The 16,199-nt window shown below is 43.4% G+C and overlaps 1 protein-coding gene across 8 annotated transcripts in view; it reads right to left on the bottom strand.

Annotated features, from left to right (window-relative positions):
- PDE6H (phosphodiesterase 6H) overlaps nucleotides 1-16,127 on the bottom strand; it is a 29,223-nt gene extending 13,096 nt beyond the window's left edge. For 2 of the 8 annotated variants that reach the window (XR_013842773.1, XM_079992063.1), the window contains exon 1: nucleotides 2,035-2,322. The gene's annotated coding sequence lies outside the window, so the exon portion shown is untranslated. Of the gene's footprint in view, nucleotides 1-31; nucleotides 637-2,034; nucleotides 2,323-2,351; nucleotides 2,375-2,759; nucleotides 2,928-4,241; nucleotides 4,510-13,865; nucleotides 14,850-15,704 lie in introns of those variants that run through there. The other 6 variants (XM_079992067.1, XM_079992066.1, XM_079992070.1 and 3 more) reach the window with 6 other exon arrangements.
- Nucleotides 16,128-16,199: the final 72 nt, after the last annotated feature.

Below are 16,199 nucleotides of genomic sequence, written 5' to 3'. Positions count from 1 at the left end.
AAGGACTCCTTTAAATCCCTTGGGAACTTACCTCTCAGATAATGTAAGGCAGCAATTCCGCCACTAATATTGCCTGTTGTTATTGGAAAAACAGTCCTGGGATGAGCGAACCAGTGCAGGTGTCAGCAGTGAAATATGCCTTGAAAAGTGCTGTGCAATTGCGTGTTCTTTTTTCCTCCAACCTTCATTTCTTTCTCTACTTCAACGTCAAACTCGGCACTTTCTAATTGGCTCTGACAGGTCCCTATTTCAGTCGAGGAGTTAATCCATTGTGTAAAGACGTTGCGTACGTCGTCAGATGGTTAATTTTACCTAATGCAATCTTGTCCACGGTAATGCTCTTATCCTGATGCTGTCAGATGGCAACCCACCTCCGGGTTAGTATCCAGGTTAATCTTCCCCCTCCTCCCTTTGTGAATGTCTTGTAGGAGGGCTTGTGCACAAATGGCAAATTGCTTCTTCCTAATCCCTCCCTTTCACGGCATTTATCTCTGATCCTTTAGGAAAGGCAAAATAGATTCTCCGGCTGATGTTCTTTACAGCAGGGCCAGATACAAAACTCTACGTGGGCTGTTTTGATCCCTTTTGATTTATCACCCTGGAAACATCTCATATCCCAGCTCCATGTCTGGCAAGAATATCACACGCTGGTCCATGGGAAGACCAAGTATCACTAACTACTCAAAGCTGGTGTACTTTTAAGTGCGATCCAAAATTCATCATACACTGAGCCCTTTGTGTGTCCTGTAGTTGTCCTCAGAATGGTAGGCTGTAGACCCATCACTGCCTTAGAACACAGCTAAGCCATTATTTTTCTCAATTTATATTGAAGCTGGTTTGGGGATAACCACATAAAAATGCAGCGTTCCACAAGAAACGACAGGATCAATACGAGATAAATATAGATTGTGGCTAATGTCGGGTGAACACAGCTTCCTAAGCTAGCAGTGGGGGTGCAATGGATGCAGAGTAAATAGGAAGCATGTACACACTAGTAGTCAGGAGCTCCAAAAGAAGCCATTCATAAGTATTGCACCTGTGATATCACTCTAGCCATTTGCTACCTAGAATCTTCTTAATCGAGATTCAGACATAATTATGGTTGTATTGAGAAATCATGCTATTCCAGTTTGGTTTTTGTGGGAGACTGATTGCCCAAAATCAGTTATTTCCAACATCTGCTGATGACCAGATATTTTATTCTTCTCAAGCCAAAGGAGAAATGCTTTAAAAGGGGGAATCACATGCCCACACCCTACACTATACTCTCTCTCTCTCTCTCTCTCTCTCTCTCTCTCTCTCTCTCTCAATGTCTAAATGCAATCACCATACATTTTCACTACACATCTTTTCCCAGCCACTAGCTTGCTGATAATAAGAATGTACAGGCAGCAGACATCATATTGTGAAGGAAGAAATGTTGGCGGCTCCTTGTAATTGGCTGAATATTTTATGAATCAGGTGAAACCCTGCTCTAACTTCAGCCTTTACGACCCTTCCATCTTCCTGATATAATCTCAAGGCATCAACACTTTAAAGTCCTTCAGAGACCACATTGGACACCCACCATGCACCCTTGATAAATCAGCTCTTTGATTACATTTTCCCAACCACTTCAGACAATTCTGTAAGTCAACTCAGCTAAGAATAGAGTCCCATGAAGTTTGCAACTGCCAACGGGTAAGCCAAAACGCTACCAAGAAAAATACTATGGTAAAAGTGACTAGCAAAATAAAACTTGCCTGGATGTCCAACTGACTACCTATTTACACTGAGTCCAATGAAAGATTTATTGCATTCTTCTTGAAAAAGTCACATAATCATAAGGCAAATTCTATAACCTTTACTGCTGGTGTTAAGAGTCCTTCAGATTAAAAAAAGATCAAAGAAAAGGGAAGTTTAAACAAGACCTCCTGGGTTTCAATCCATGCTTTTTTCTAATTTCAAAGCACAGTCCACTAGAACTCCTTTCTCTCTTCCCTGCTTTCCTGTCTACAAGATGCAGATTTTTTTTTTTAAAAAATGAAAACTTACAGTGTTGTGAGCTCCTCTTGGAAACCATGAAGTTATTTCCCACCCGCTTGATGAGAAAAATCTTTCTGAAAGGCAAAGCACCCTCCAGAAATACTCCAGGGTGCCCTAATCCACCAGGTGACTTCACTGTCAAATGGCACCAATGACAATGTGTCATGCCTCAGAGGAGGAGGAGTGGACATGTTTCTGAGAGTGTTCATCCCAGATTTACTTTAGAGTGCATTTTGGGGGAGCTGTATTAAAATACTACAAGCATGAGAAGACATTCCTCAGAGGAAGGGGATGAGATTGGCTGGCACCGACTGGACATTTTTTACCTGCCCTGAAATTCTCACTTTATCTGAAAAAAGTAAAGAAAAGGGGGAGTCAGATACATAGGGGGAGGCTCTCACATAGATGCAGAAGCTATTGTATGAAATTAAAGCTTTTTCAACAGTGCCAGAATAGGGGAAGCCCTGGGCCAAATGATTAGGAACAAAACAACAAAAGGGGTACTTTTCAATTCAACACCAGATTGTTAAGATCCTTTAGAGAGACTCACACTTCTCCTGTTTGAGAGTATTCACTGTACATTTTCTGTCTAATATCTTCCAGTTACATAATAACATGTGGCTCCAAGTCTGAGGAGTGTGCCTGTGTACTTGGCAGCAGTAACTACAATAATTAGTTTCCAGTTTGTTTCTGGGCCCAGTTCAAGGTGCTCGTATTGGTCTTTAAAGCCTTACACAACTTAGGTCCTGAATATCTGAAAGACCACTTCCATCACTACAGATGCTCTCAGGTGTTAAGGTCACGAGAGGTGCTTCACCACCCTCAGAAGTGCAGATTATGACATTTCAGGAGAGGGCTTTTCTATGTCCAAGCACACTGGTCCGGTAACCCGGGTGGAGGTTCTGCAAAAGCAAAAATGATGACAAAACAATAATCTGGGATTAAAATTGGCCACAACTTCATTGATTACAGGTGTAGTAGATTTTGGCATAGGCATTGGGTATACATCCTAAATCAACCTGCCTGCTTGCTGATTTGATTATTCCTTCAGGGTTGATCCTGGGTGCAGGGATCTCCCCTTGACGTAGATCAAATGGGGCGATCCCACCAGAATGCCAGCAGGGTGTTCTATGGCCCAATGGGCCCAGTCTGTAGTGGCAGGCCTTGATTTGTGGAATTCCCCACAGAGGTGTATGAAGTAGGATTGCCTATGACCACCTTGACAGCATCACGAGTACAAATCATGATGAGTGCACAACGATAAGGGTGTCTGAAGGGGCTCCAACAGCTACATTTCTATGTGTGTGCCCCCATGTCCTTTTTATTGCACATTCATGATTATTTCTGCTCATGATGCTATTGGGGTGGTCACATACAATCCCACTTTCAATACTGCTTGCACCTGAAAACGTTTGGGGGCAGTCACACTGCTTCATTCCCAATCAGTGCATATCCTGTAACTTCCTGCTGAATTCCTGTAACTTTTTATAACACAAACGTTCTGGGTTTCTTTTATCCTCCTTTTGTTGCGCTGTAGCCCCACTAGACAGCATTAACGTGGTAGTGTTGTGGAATCACCACAGAACAACTAATGATGCAGAAGAAACCCACCGCCAATGCACTATACGGTAATTGTGGGCTCATCCAGACTTCTGCTTGTCCCATCACTTCCCCCCATGAAAATCTTTACTGCCGAATAGCAGCAAACATCAACAGGGTTTTCTGTGGATTGATGCTTGCTCCAATTCAGCGCTAAAGAGTGTGGAAAGCAGGGGGGGGGGGGGCAAACAGAAAATTACTCAAACCTGTGCATAGAAAGCTTTCTAGGCATAAGACAAGTGGAAGTGTAGACAGTCAATAACAGGTTGCAGAATACACCCGTGATAAAACAGCAGTCTGCCCCCACCCTTGTGTTAGGTTGCTGTTAAAGGCACACGAGCAGGACACATTTATTTTTTTTAAAGACAATTCTAGAGAAAAGAGACTGTAGTTTGTGAGGCCATGTGCCTTCCTTTTGTGTGTGGATGCCAATACATAGACACACACACATCCCTCAGGGATGAAATCTCCTCCACACAGTGCCTGGGACCTTGAGATTATTCATGTTGCACATGACATGATAAGCGTTGGCTGCAGCCAGCTGGAGGAACCATGCATAGATTCAGCAGCAGGCTTGTTGCATCTGCTGCCGCCACTCCACCCACATGTCTGCTCACCTCTGAGTTTCCATCTGTCTCGGCAGCCACGCAAAGGGTTGCTTCTTGCCACTGTCCCCTTTTTATGCAGTACTTGCTCTCTCCTCTCTTTTTAGCATGCCTCACGGCTTATGGCCTCTTTTGCCATTTCCTTATTTCTTTATGAGATTCCTTACCCACCTTTTCACCGCCAAGGCTGCCTACAACAACAGAACACACAAATATAAAGACAGACAGAACAGTTACAGTTTTAAAAACAAGTTTAAACTGCTCCAGCCGGAACAGAACAAATTGAGCAATAGAGGCAAGTCCCACAAAACATCCTGTCTTAACTGCCAAAGGGCAGAGTAAAGAGATGGATTTTCATTTGTTTTTCTCCCTACCCCTGACGTCTTGTGATCGATTATGCAAAGCGGGGCTTACCTGCCCCCCCCCAATATTTTATTCAAGTTGGCACCCTGGTGGGTGTTGTGTTTTGGCGAGTGTATTCTACAACATATATGGTAATTGATACAATAATTGTGCATTATTGGTAAATTTATACTGGATAGCCCACACACTATTCTGCTTTATTAGTTGTTCTGCAATGCTTCCCCAATGTACCGTATTTTTCGCCCTATAGGATGCACTTTTCCCCCTCCAAAAATGAAGGGGAAATGTGTGTGCGTCCTATAGGGCGAATACAGGCTTTCGCTGAAGCCTGGAGAGCGAGAGGCTCTCGCTCTCCAGGCTTCAGGAAGCTCTGCGCAACCCTCCGGAGCCCGGCGCCAAGCCGCGCCGGCCTCTGGAGGGTCGTGCAAAGCTGCCTGCCCTCCTGGGGTCCACGCAGCTCTGCGCAACCCTCGGGAGCCCGGTGCCAAGCCATGCCGGGCTCCGGAGGGTAGCGCAGAGCTGCCTGCCCTCCCGGGGTCTGCGCAGCTCTGCGCGACCCTCCGGAGCCCGGCTCCAAGCCGCACCGGGCTCTGGAGGGTTGCGCAGAGCTGCCTGCATTCCGAAGCCTCGGGCGCGCTGAAGAGCGCGCCTGGGCTTCGCACAGCTGTCCGCAAGCCTGGGGAGACCGGTGCAGCTCCCTAGGCTTGCGGATAGCAGGCTGTTCTGGGGACTGGGGTCGGGGGAAGCTCGGGCTTCCCCCGCGCCAGCCCCGTGCCTGGGGGGGGGGGGAATAAATTATTTTTCTTTATTTCCCCCGCAAAAAACCTAGGTGCGTCCTATGGGGCGAAAAATACGGTAACTGAATTATTGGCGTCAGGTGGGGGGCACACTTGCACTATAGCGTAACAAAAGTCAGACAACATGAATCCAGGAGCATTTGTGGCATAAAAAGTTACAAGATTTCAGCAAGAAGCTACAGGACATGAACCAATTGGAAATGATGCGGTATGCCCACACCTCGCAACTTTTGCAGTTGCATATAACCCTCTTGGGCTTGCTGATCAGAAGGTCGACGGTTCGATCCCCATGATGGAGCAAGCTCCCATTGCTCTGTCCCAGCTCCTGCCAACCTAGCAGTTTGAAAGCACACCAGTGCAAGTAGATAAATAGGTGGGAAGGTAAATGGCGTTTCCGTGAGCTCTGGCTTCAGTCACAGTGTTTCGTTGAGCCAGAAGTGGTTTAGTCATGCTGGCCACATGACCTGGAAAGTTGTCTGTAGACAAACTTTCCCTTGGCCTGAAAGAGAGATGAGCGCTGCAACCCCATAGTCGCCTTTGACGGGATTTAACCATCCAGGGGTCATTTACCTTTACCATTTACCTAGGCTCTGCACCCAACATGATTCAGAGTGGCTCCCTTTCCCTCTCACAATGGCCTTTGATTCCCATTCCAACCTTTCGGGAAAGTTGATTTGATTGCCCCTTTGCTCCTGATGTAGCTCTTCATTCAATTCTTCTTCCCTGATGACGGGGGCAACATCTTGTGGTTCACTTCAGGTGCCAAAATGTCTTGAGTCGGCCCTGTTGCCTTGTATTGTGACATCCTTGCTCTGAATAACTGATGACTGCTGGGAGGGGATGGGGAAACTTGGTACGTTGTGACATCACATCATGGGGTAAGCTGTACTATATGTCATGGAAAGGCTGGAAGAACTAGATGTTCCCTCTGCTAATTGCTGGTGTTGACAGTAGCCATCTGTTATAGCATTTTTGCTTCTTCCAGTCTTTAATTAAAACACTTCGTTATCTATAATAATAAACAACACTAGAAATGAAGGAGAAGAATGGTAAATAAAACTACTCTAGCACAGCCTTCACCAGTGTGGTGCTTCAATCAACTCCCATTAAAAATTCCCATCAGTTCCATCCAGGATGGCCAATGCTCAGGGATGATGGGAGTTGCAGCCCAACAACATATGGGAGGACCACAGTTTCCCAACCCTGCTCCAGTCCACCATTCTGTTCCAAAATCAACAAGCCACACACATTTGGAAGCTCTTAAGCAGGATATGAAGATTACAAATGTCTCATATTGTTTACTTCCAGCACCTGATAATTACATAAAGATTCCATTTAGCTGTCATGGAGAACGGCCATTGACAGAATGATTGTCCATTGATTTGCTTAATCAGGTTTGAGATCCGTTTAAACTTTGGCCATCATTACCTCTTCAGATAGTGAATTCTAAAGGGGATGGGGGACAATTCCCTTTTCTTTCCTGACCCTATCGCAGATAACTTTTGCTGGGTGGCTGTGACCAAAGGTACCAATATTGTGAGAGAGGAAGGAACAAAAAAATCTTTCCAACTACTCTTTCTCAGCATTACTGATAATTCATGAACTCTTATTATCTCTCCCCTAAATGTGGGAACACGTGCTGCAGCTGCTTTTAAACTTCAGATACACTGCTGGCAAATTGGATTATGGATCTTCTCCTACATCTCAGCTTGTTTGGTCCTGACTCAGAGCATGCAGTTAAGACTGCCTTGCCAATTTTATTGTTGAAAACAGACAGCTTTCACCTCAGTTCTGCTGAGAAACACCATACCCTTTCAAAATGAGTACTCCATTTAAACCTTGCTTTCACTTTAATTCAGTCTTCCAAAATAATAACTTAAGCTTGTTTTCCATATGGAAACCAGAGGGATCCAACACAGAGTCCATGGCTTATGTGTAGCTGTATACTTGTGTACTTTGCCTGGCGTGTCCCACTAGAATTTTTTTAGTAACTTTAACTACAAAATATATACTTTCCTACCTCTAAGAAAACCCATATGGCAACATTTACATATCTCCCATTCTTACGTTTTCCAGTGTGATACCAGCAAAATTTGATTCCCTTGTATATAAGTATAAAATACCCATGTTTGGAGCAGTGTCCTTTATCCCTTTCCCACTCCAGAAACTCACCCCCCCCCCAGCAGCAAAAAGCACCTGAGTTGGTGACACACTAGAGGAGGCAATCATTTTTCATGTGTCCAATTGATGTGCAACCACCAATGCACAGGTCATTTTGGACCTGGAAGGGCTCAGAACAGGGGTGTAAACGGGCAGGGCGGGGTTATGTCTGCTCTGCCGACATTCGCAGGGGCAGAATGGAATCCCTGTGCAAAATGGCCGCCAACTGTAGTTAATACAGTGGTACCTCGGGTTAAGTACTTAATTCGTTCCAGAGGTCCGTTCTTAACCTGAAACTGTTCTTAACCTGAAGCACCACTTTAGCTAATGGGGCCTCCTGCTGCTGATGCGCCACCGGAGCACAATTTCTGTTCTCATGCTGAAGCAAAGTTCTTAACCAGAGGTACTATTTCTGGATTAGCGGAGTCTGTAACCTGAAGCGTATGTAACCTGAGGTACCACTGTAACAAGTTTTGAACTTTTTGAATTATGCTGGAGCAAAGCAGGAGTGATGAACACTTTTCACCTCCAGGATCATATTCTATTTCAGGCATCCACCTGGGGGTGAACAGGGTAAAGGAAAAAGGAGGTGGAACATGGGATGCGACTACTCTTACCATTGTGCAGGTGCCTACATCTCGGCCATGTAATAGAAGCCTGATGCTCCTACATTTTGCCATCTGTTCACTCAACTTGGAGAGGTCTCCACAATCTGCTTTTGTTTCGACGACCCTGGACAATTTAGTGCCGAGGTGTATAACTGGCTTTGCTGCAACTCGTGCAGGAAGGGTAAAATTATATAGCATGCTCCTACCCAGAGATTTGCAATCTAATAAAAGGAGCTGAAAAATCAATAAGGCCCTGGGCAGGCAACTAGTTATTAACACAGTGTTCAAAGAGATTTATGAGATTATAAGAGTGCAAGTGTTTTGCTGTGTATATAATTAGCTGCAGGACTGGGACCGGATGTTCAGTTTCAAAGTGCACTTGTTCTTTACTCTGTGCTCACTTACAGGAATTTCGCCATTTCCCTGGAAAGAGTAATTACTAAAAAGTATGTATTGTGTGACATCCTGACCTTCCAGAGGACATTCAGGCAGATTTTCTGCAGCACAACAGAGCCCTAATCTTAGCTTGCTTTTACTCTCATGCAGCAAAATCCTGTGCATGTTTACTCAGAATTCCTGCTATGCTATTTAGGTATTCCTTATTCCTGCATCGTTGAGGGTTGGACTAGATGACCCTTGGTGTCCTTTCCAGTTCTATGATTCTCTATGTTCAATGGGCTAAAATGTGCAGAGGATTGCAGCTGGAGCAGTCTCACACCTTGCTTCTTTTGGAGGATCTTTTCAGCTGATCAGCTGACCAGTTACAACTATGGAATTACATTTGAAACACCTGTACTGCATAGAATCATAGAATCATAGAATAGAATCATAGAATCATAGAATCATAGAATAGAATCATAGAATCATAGAATAGAATCATAGAATCATAGAGTTGGAAGAGACCACAAGGGCCATCGAGTCCAACCCCCTGCCAAGCAGGAAACACCATCAGAGCACTCCTGACATATGGTTGTCAAGCCTCTGCTTAAAGACCTCCAAAGAAGGAGACTCCACCACACTCCTTGGCAGCAAATTCCACTGTCGAACAGCTCTTACTGTCAGGAAGTTCTTCCTAATGTTTAGGTGGAATCTTCTTTCTTGTAGTTTGGATCCATTGCTCCGTGTCCGCTTCTCTGGAGCAGCAGAAAACTGCATGTTAGTTCACTGGCTCTAGAGGCAAATTTCTCAGGGAAACATGCACCATATTTCAAATTGTTTTAGTACTTTGGCACTATAGTACTTCAGTTGCTGAAGAATGAGGCTTTTTTTGTTTACTCAGAAGTAATCACTGTTTATGTCAATGGGGATTTAGTTCCAGGTACATATAACTAGCATTATACTCAGATCCTAGCTATGCACCCATTGGAGACTTTGCTATTTGTCTGGGTATTTTAAGTGATTTCAGATTGTTCTACAATGCTCTTTAGTCATTCAGATTTTAACTTGTTTTTGTTTCATATTCTGTAATGTTAATTTAGCGGTTTCAAATAGTATTTACTGTATATGCATTGTGCACTTTCGTGTTTATTTACATTTTTTGTATACCATCCTGGAATCTTTTTATGAAGGGTTGTTAATGAATCTTTTAAATAAATAAAATGAAAACATTTTTAAGTCCAAAAATTAAATTCAAGAAGTTGAACTGAATTTTGAAATCTGTAATATTTAACTTTACATAAAATATATAAATGTGTATATGGACACAAGGCCTCTTAACACCTATTATCTACAAAGAGGTTCTGCACTTCTGTATAATTTACTTATGCACTTTTCACATCCAGTTGTGATTCTAAAACCTGGATATAGCACACAGAATATTATTATAATAATAATTATAGAATATGTATTTCTAAACTTGAAATTTCAGCCTTTCTAGAAGCAATGCTTTCCTTAGGGAGCCAAAGAGATTAGTGAGGTGCACTAACATCTCCTTTAATTAAATATCCTGCTTGCTGCAGTGGCTCTTTCAGAATCATGAAACAAAGAGAGCTTTCCAAACTTTACAGGCTGATGGGAGTTGGAGTTCCCCATCTGGGTCCTTGCTGCTTTTTTAAAAGACACCAGCACCAACATGTGTTGTATTATTTCCCACAAATATTGAAGAAAATATGTATTCCTTACTGCAATTATAAATCTAAAAGATTTCATGATACATCATTTTTAAACATCTCTTTTCAAATCTTTGGTCTAATATGGAGAACTGACAGGGTTTTCATACGGCAGTAGGAAGAGAGGGGAACATTGCGGACAGAAGGATTAAAGGAGAGAATGAGTCTCCTTGTCTCCCTCCATCATAGTCCTTTCCACTCCCCAACCTGAACACGTTTGTTTCTTGAAGCATCATTGCCTCAGAGCCACAATCAGTCAGCAAGGAGCAGGAGCAGCACTTGCCCACGTGTCTTATTTTTCTCACCTTTAAGCTAGGGACAGGAGCTAGGTGATTAGCTGGCCTGTAAGTAGATTAATAAGGCATTAAACCTCCCCACCTTCTAAATGGTGGAGGAGTGATGGACTGTTATGTATGTTAACAAGACAAGCCCCGCTTCCTACCTGTGCAAAGCCTCCTGAGAGCTTTACATGTCATTCAGGTACTAGTTGCAATCAACAGCAACACTCAATACCCATAATACATACCTTTTCCTTTATAGTATTGTGGATGGCTGTCCCCACTTTGCCAGACACCTGATACAGCGGGCCTATAATGCAATTTAATCATGTAACTGTAGCACTGGAAGGAACCATGAGGGCCATCTAATCTAACCCACTGAAATGCAGGATCTCAGCTAAAGCATCCATGACAGATGGCCATCCAACCTCTGCTTAGAAACTTCCAAGGAAGGAGAGTCCACAACTTCCCACTCTCAAGCAGCTCTTACTGTCGAAAAGGTCTTTCTGATGTTTAGTCAGAATCTCCTTTTTTGTAACTTGAATCCATTGGTTCAAGTCCTACCTTCCAGGGCTTATTCTGGTTTATTACTTTCTTTTCCCACTATAACTCCAATTAGCTCCAGGCACCATTCACATACAATTGTTAGCCACCATGGGTTGCATCTTCTCAAGATGCAGTGGGATATACATTTTTAAAATAATGGTTAGAGTGGTTCTCTCCTGATCCTCACCACTCTCTTAACCTCACAACAAATCTGTGAGATTGTTTAGGTTTAGGATTAAAGGCCATAGATCAACAACAGATCTCCTGCTTTGCAGGCAACAGATCTTGGGGTAGAGCTGGAAAAGATTCCTCTCAAAAATCCTGGAGAGCCACTGCCAGTCAGTGTAGAAAATACGGAACTATATTAGCATCCTTCAGCCTTGGGCCCCCAGATGCTTTCTGACTCCCACCATCCCATTGGCTATGATGGTTGGGGGATGAGGGGAGTTGCAGTCCAACATCTGGAGACCCATGGTTGAAGAACACTGAGGTATATGGGCAAATGGTATATGGAAACTTCCTGCATCCTATTACTGACATAAGGCCACCCAACGAGCTTCATGACTAGTAGAGGGAATTTAAACCCATGACTCTCTGTTTCAGTCAAACATGCTACTGACTGCACCATACCAGCACCCTGTCCTATAATTTGGCACATATATTCTCTTTATGCACACATAAGCCACATACCCTATCCAGCCGATATACCTGTAACCTGCCACATTACGGAGAATGTAGACATTCTGACCATATTGACAGGCTGTACATCTTGTTTTAGTAATTTTCCTCACTTTTGGAATGTGGCCTCTCCTTTCATCATGCGGTAATTTAAACACAACTATAGTTGGAGCTGTGGGTAATTGAAAAGGAGAGGCTCCATATTTTAGATGGCAATTGTTAATACTCCCATAAAAAAAACACGTAATGCAGGGACATCGGGTCCTTACCGTGTTTTACACAATTATGGAAGGGTGTGTTCATACTTTGTAACACCAGCTTCAGCTCAGGAATCTGCAGGGGAGCAAGGTTCAAGTTGCCTTCCATTAATTTTTATACAATAACAGCTAAAGTGCTAGGTAAATGAGGCTTGCTGGATTGATTCCAACTAAGGCTGCAATCCTTACCCCACCTACTTGGGAGTAAGCCACATTGAATTCAATGGAACTGACTTCTGAGTAGATCTGGCAAGGACTGCAGGCTAAGTCATACTTGGAGTAAAAGGTACCCCTGCCCGTACGGGCCAGTCTTGCCAGACTTTAGGGTTGTGTGCTCATCTCACTCTATAGGCCGGGAGCCAGCGCCGCCTGAAGACACTTCCGGGTCACGTGGCCAGCGTGACGGAGCTGCAACTGGCGAGCCAGCGCAGCACACGGAACGCCGTTTACCTTCCCGCTGGTAAGCGGTCCCTATTTATCTACTTGCACCCGGAGGTGCTTTCGAACTGCTAGGTTGGCAGGCGCTGGGACCGAACGACGGGAGCGCACCCCGCCGCGGGGATTCGAACCACCGACCATGTGATTGGCAAGTCCTAGGCGCTGAGGTTTTACCCACAGCGCCACCCGCGTCCCATACTTGGAGTAGACCCATTGAAATCAATGGGCTTAAATTAGTCAAGTCTATTGATTTCAGTGGATTTTCTCTTACAGCTTCGATACATCTTGAGGAAAGGTAATCCTCTCGGTTTACAAACAAAACAACATGGCTGTTACAGCATTTGCTAAATCTCAGACTATAACATGCAAGTTCTGAAATGTATGGATTAGAGAACTGCATCTGCAGCTTCTAGCACAGGGGTCAGCAAACTTTTTGAGCAGGGGGCCGGTCCACTGTCCCTCAGCCCTTGTGGGGGGCCGGACTATATTTTTTTGGGGAAATGAATGAATTCCTATGCCCCACAAATAATCCAGAGATGCATTTTAAATAAAAGCACACATTCTACACATGTAAAAACATGCTGATTCCTGGACTGTCCGCGGGCCAGAGTTAGAAGGCGATTGGGCTGGATCTGGCCCCCGGGCCTTAGTTTGCCTACCCATGTTCTAGCAGCTAGCTCAAAGAAGAAATTGCCTAATAGTCACTCTTACTCTTACAGTTGGCAAACAGGAAGAAGGTTATAGAGGAAGTGTTGTTACTACATTCCACCAAGTTCCTCCCTGGAAACAATTTGAGCCTTAATGACCAAGAGTTTATTTGTTATACAGTAACAAATTGCAATTAAAATCAAAGCAAGATTTCTAAATATAGCACTTGAAAACTTAAATGGTTTCAAATGTAGCCAAGAGTAACTCTTTAACTTTCAAACATTAGGGAAGTGTGAATATTCTGAATCCTGTGACTGGTGTTTTGGTTTTCTATATAGTGGATGCAATCCAAAGAACTGCACAACTAGTTCTGTAATCCAAGGAACTGTTAAACATGTTTTTTAAAAACACAGGAACCTAGTAAGATCAGTTCAATATCCATTTAATCTAGCATTCTGTTCACAGTGGCCAACCAGATGTAGGACACAAGTACAATTTCATTAATAGCTGCTCCCCACCTGCAGTGCTGCATGGCAAACATTTTGAAACTTACAAAAATTTCAAAACACCATGGAATATGGCCAAGAGAGAAGGAGAGTTGTTGAAAGGAAAAAATAAGCCAGTTCCATTGGGAATGAGCTAATCCTTATTTATTACTAAGTAGCTCTTTGAATGCCCATTAAAAGTCATCCTTTAAAAAATGGTTTTCAACTATGACATTTTTTTATTTGGAATCAAGAAAAGAAATGTCTTACCTGTAAAATATTGCAGGACTTTGAAAGGTGGTGCTTGCGTGCCTGAAGAAATTTTCTGTCACAAACAGAACGGGTTCTTTCCCCTGTGTATGTATAGAGGTTTTTCACTTAAATCACCTTATTCTGTTGGGATGGAATGACATGCAAACATAACGTCGGATAAATCTTATTAAGCACACAGTACCACTTATTTCTTTCTTTGCACACCCATGCCTCCATTGCCACCCCGTCCAATGTTGTTTTCTGTGTCTGTTTTAGATTGCAAGCCCCTTGGGGCAGAGACCTATCATACATTTTGTTTGTAATCACTAAGCTCGCATGTGACACTAATATGTTTATCTTCTGGCAACCAGCCAACATGCACCCATTTCTTCCAGCTCATGTTCATTTTCTGACTACTGATTTTCATCTCATTTTCTCTCTCTTTACCCAGAGCAGTTCTTACGGTACAGTGCAATATTTCAGCTCGGCTGATGACAGCTACAGAAATGAACAACATTCAGTGTATATTAGAGCTGCTCAGTTATCTGTAATGCACTTTGAATTAAGGTATAAAGCCTGTCAGTGGATTTGTGTAAAGGAAGTATTAATAGTTTAAGAATGTTTACTTTATGGAGCCTTAATGACCAATGACTAGATGTTGCAGTGCTGAGAGAACAAACAGAAACAAAATAAGCTGGATGTAATCTCCTGCATGTTTACTTGTGAGTAAGACCCACTGAAATAAATAGGATCAGACTGCACACCAACCCCCACAGATGCCTGCTTCATCATCCCCTAGCCTAGGCATCTTCTTCCAGTGTCTGAATGCTTTTTCAAGATTTGATCAGCCAAAATTAAGCATTTATAAGGTCCACTGATCTCACTGGCAGAGTTAAGCACATGCTCACATATGTCCAAGTGAAACTTAATAGTGCTTAACGTTATGTGGCTGGGTCATGCCCATAGTTAGGATGCATTTCTCAGGGGTTTCTTTCATTAATTCTTTCCCTCTTCTCCTGTGAATCAACATTTCTTCATAATGAAAAAATTACGTGCATGCAGTGCTTCTGTGCAGGAACCAGGAGCTAAGTGGTACTCTGATGAAATACGAAACAGGAAGTAGTAAAAATCATCTAGCTCAGGGGTAGGCCGAAGTAGATCAGGTTCAACTTGCAGATTTACTTTGCAGTAGATCAGCAAGGGTGTTTGGTTCCCAATTGTTCAACAACAGAAATTACAATATTACCTTTCCCATCTGTATTAGCAGTGCTTTTTTGACTCAAGAAAATCACCATTTTATAGTTCAGCTTGGGAGAAATAAATACAGTAGATGGACAAAAGTACAAAGATTCGCAAAATGTTTAGGGGTATGTGTACCCCCAGAAAAAAGCACTGTGTATTAGGCTGTTGTAATCATTGTCAGGAATGGTCTCATAGTTGCCAACCAGATGCCTATGGGAAGTCTGAAAGCAGGACCTGAGCAGAACAACACTGTCCCCACTCTGCTATTCAGAGGCAAAGGAAGAACACAGAACATATCAAGTAGCCATTGGTAGCCTTTGGCTGCATGCACCCCTTACATTTAAAGCATATCCCCTCCACCTCTGGGGAACTGTAGTTTGTTAAGGGTGCTGGGAATTGTAGCGCTGTAAAGGGTAAATGCTTTTAATGTGCTTTAAGTATACGCAGCCTCCACGAATTTGTCTAATCCTCTTTCAAAACCACTCAAATTGTTGGCCAGTGTTACATCCTGTATTCCGCTACTGGAAGCAAGTTATATGGGGCAAAACGTGCTCAGAGGCTATCCATTCCAATTGTACCGTCTTTTGGTAAATAGGCAAGATATGTCTTTCACACCTGGCTTCAGTGTGCAGCTTTTGGGATTCTCGTGGGAGGGGGGCAGATCCAACAATGCGGAAGGCTGCCCACCCCTTTTGCAAGACAAGCTTCTGGAGTGTGAAGATCAAACAGAAAATACAGTGTGTGTATATCTAATTATCTAGGTATCTCTATTTCTCTCCCTCTCCCGCCCCCAATAATCTTCTTGATGTGAGTTACAATACCTAACAGAGGAATTTACCGGGCAACGTGCACAAAATGAAACATGCATACTTATTTTTTAACGGGCGGAGTGCAAAAAGGAGAAACCTGTATTTTTGTGGACCCTCTCCCTAAAAGCCGTCCGCGCCCGAGCACTAAAAGTCAAGTAACATCCCAGCCAAGGAATATCACTTTCAGAAAGCCTCGTCTGCATAGAGCTACATGTTTCCTACAGAAACCCAGGTATGCGCCGCAGCCCAGCAATGCCTGAATGAATCCATTCTGTCCATATATATATGCAGGGGCACTTCA

This window comes from Podarcis cretensis (genome assembly GCF_951804945.1).
Source record: "Podarcis cretensis genome assembly, chromosome: 10".
Taxonomy (NCBI): Eukaryota; Metazoa; Chordata; class Lepidosauria; order Squamata; family Lacertidae; genus Podarcis; species Podarcis cretensis.
Note: the sequence above shows the minus strand (reverse complement) of the source record. Positions and strands in the feature narration are given on the sequence as shown.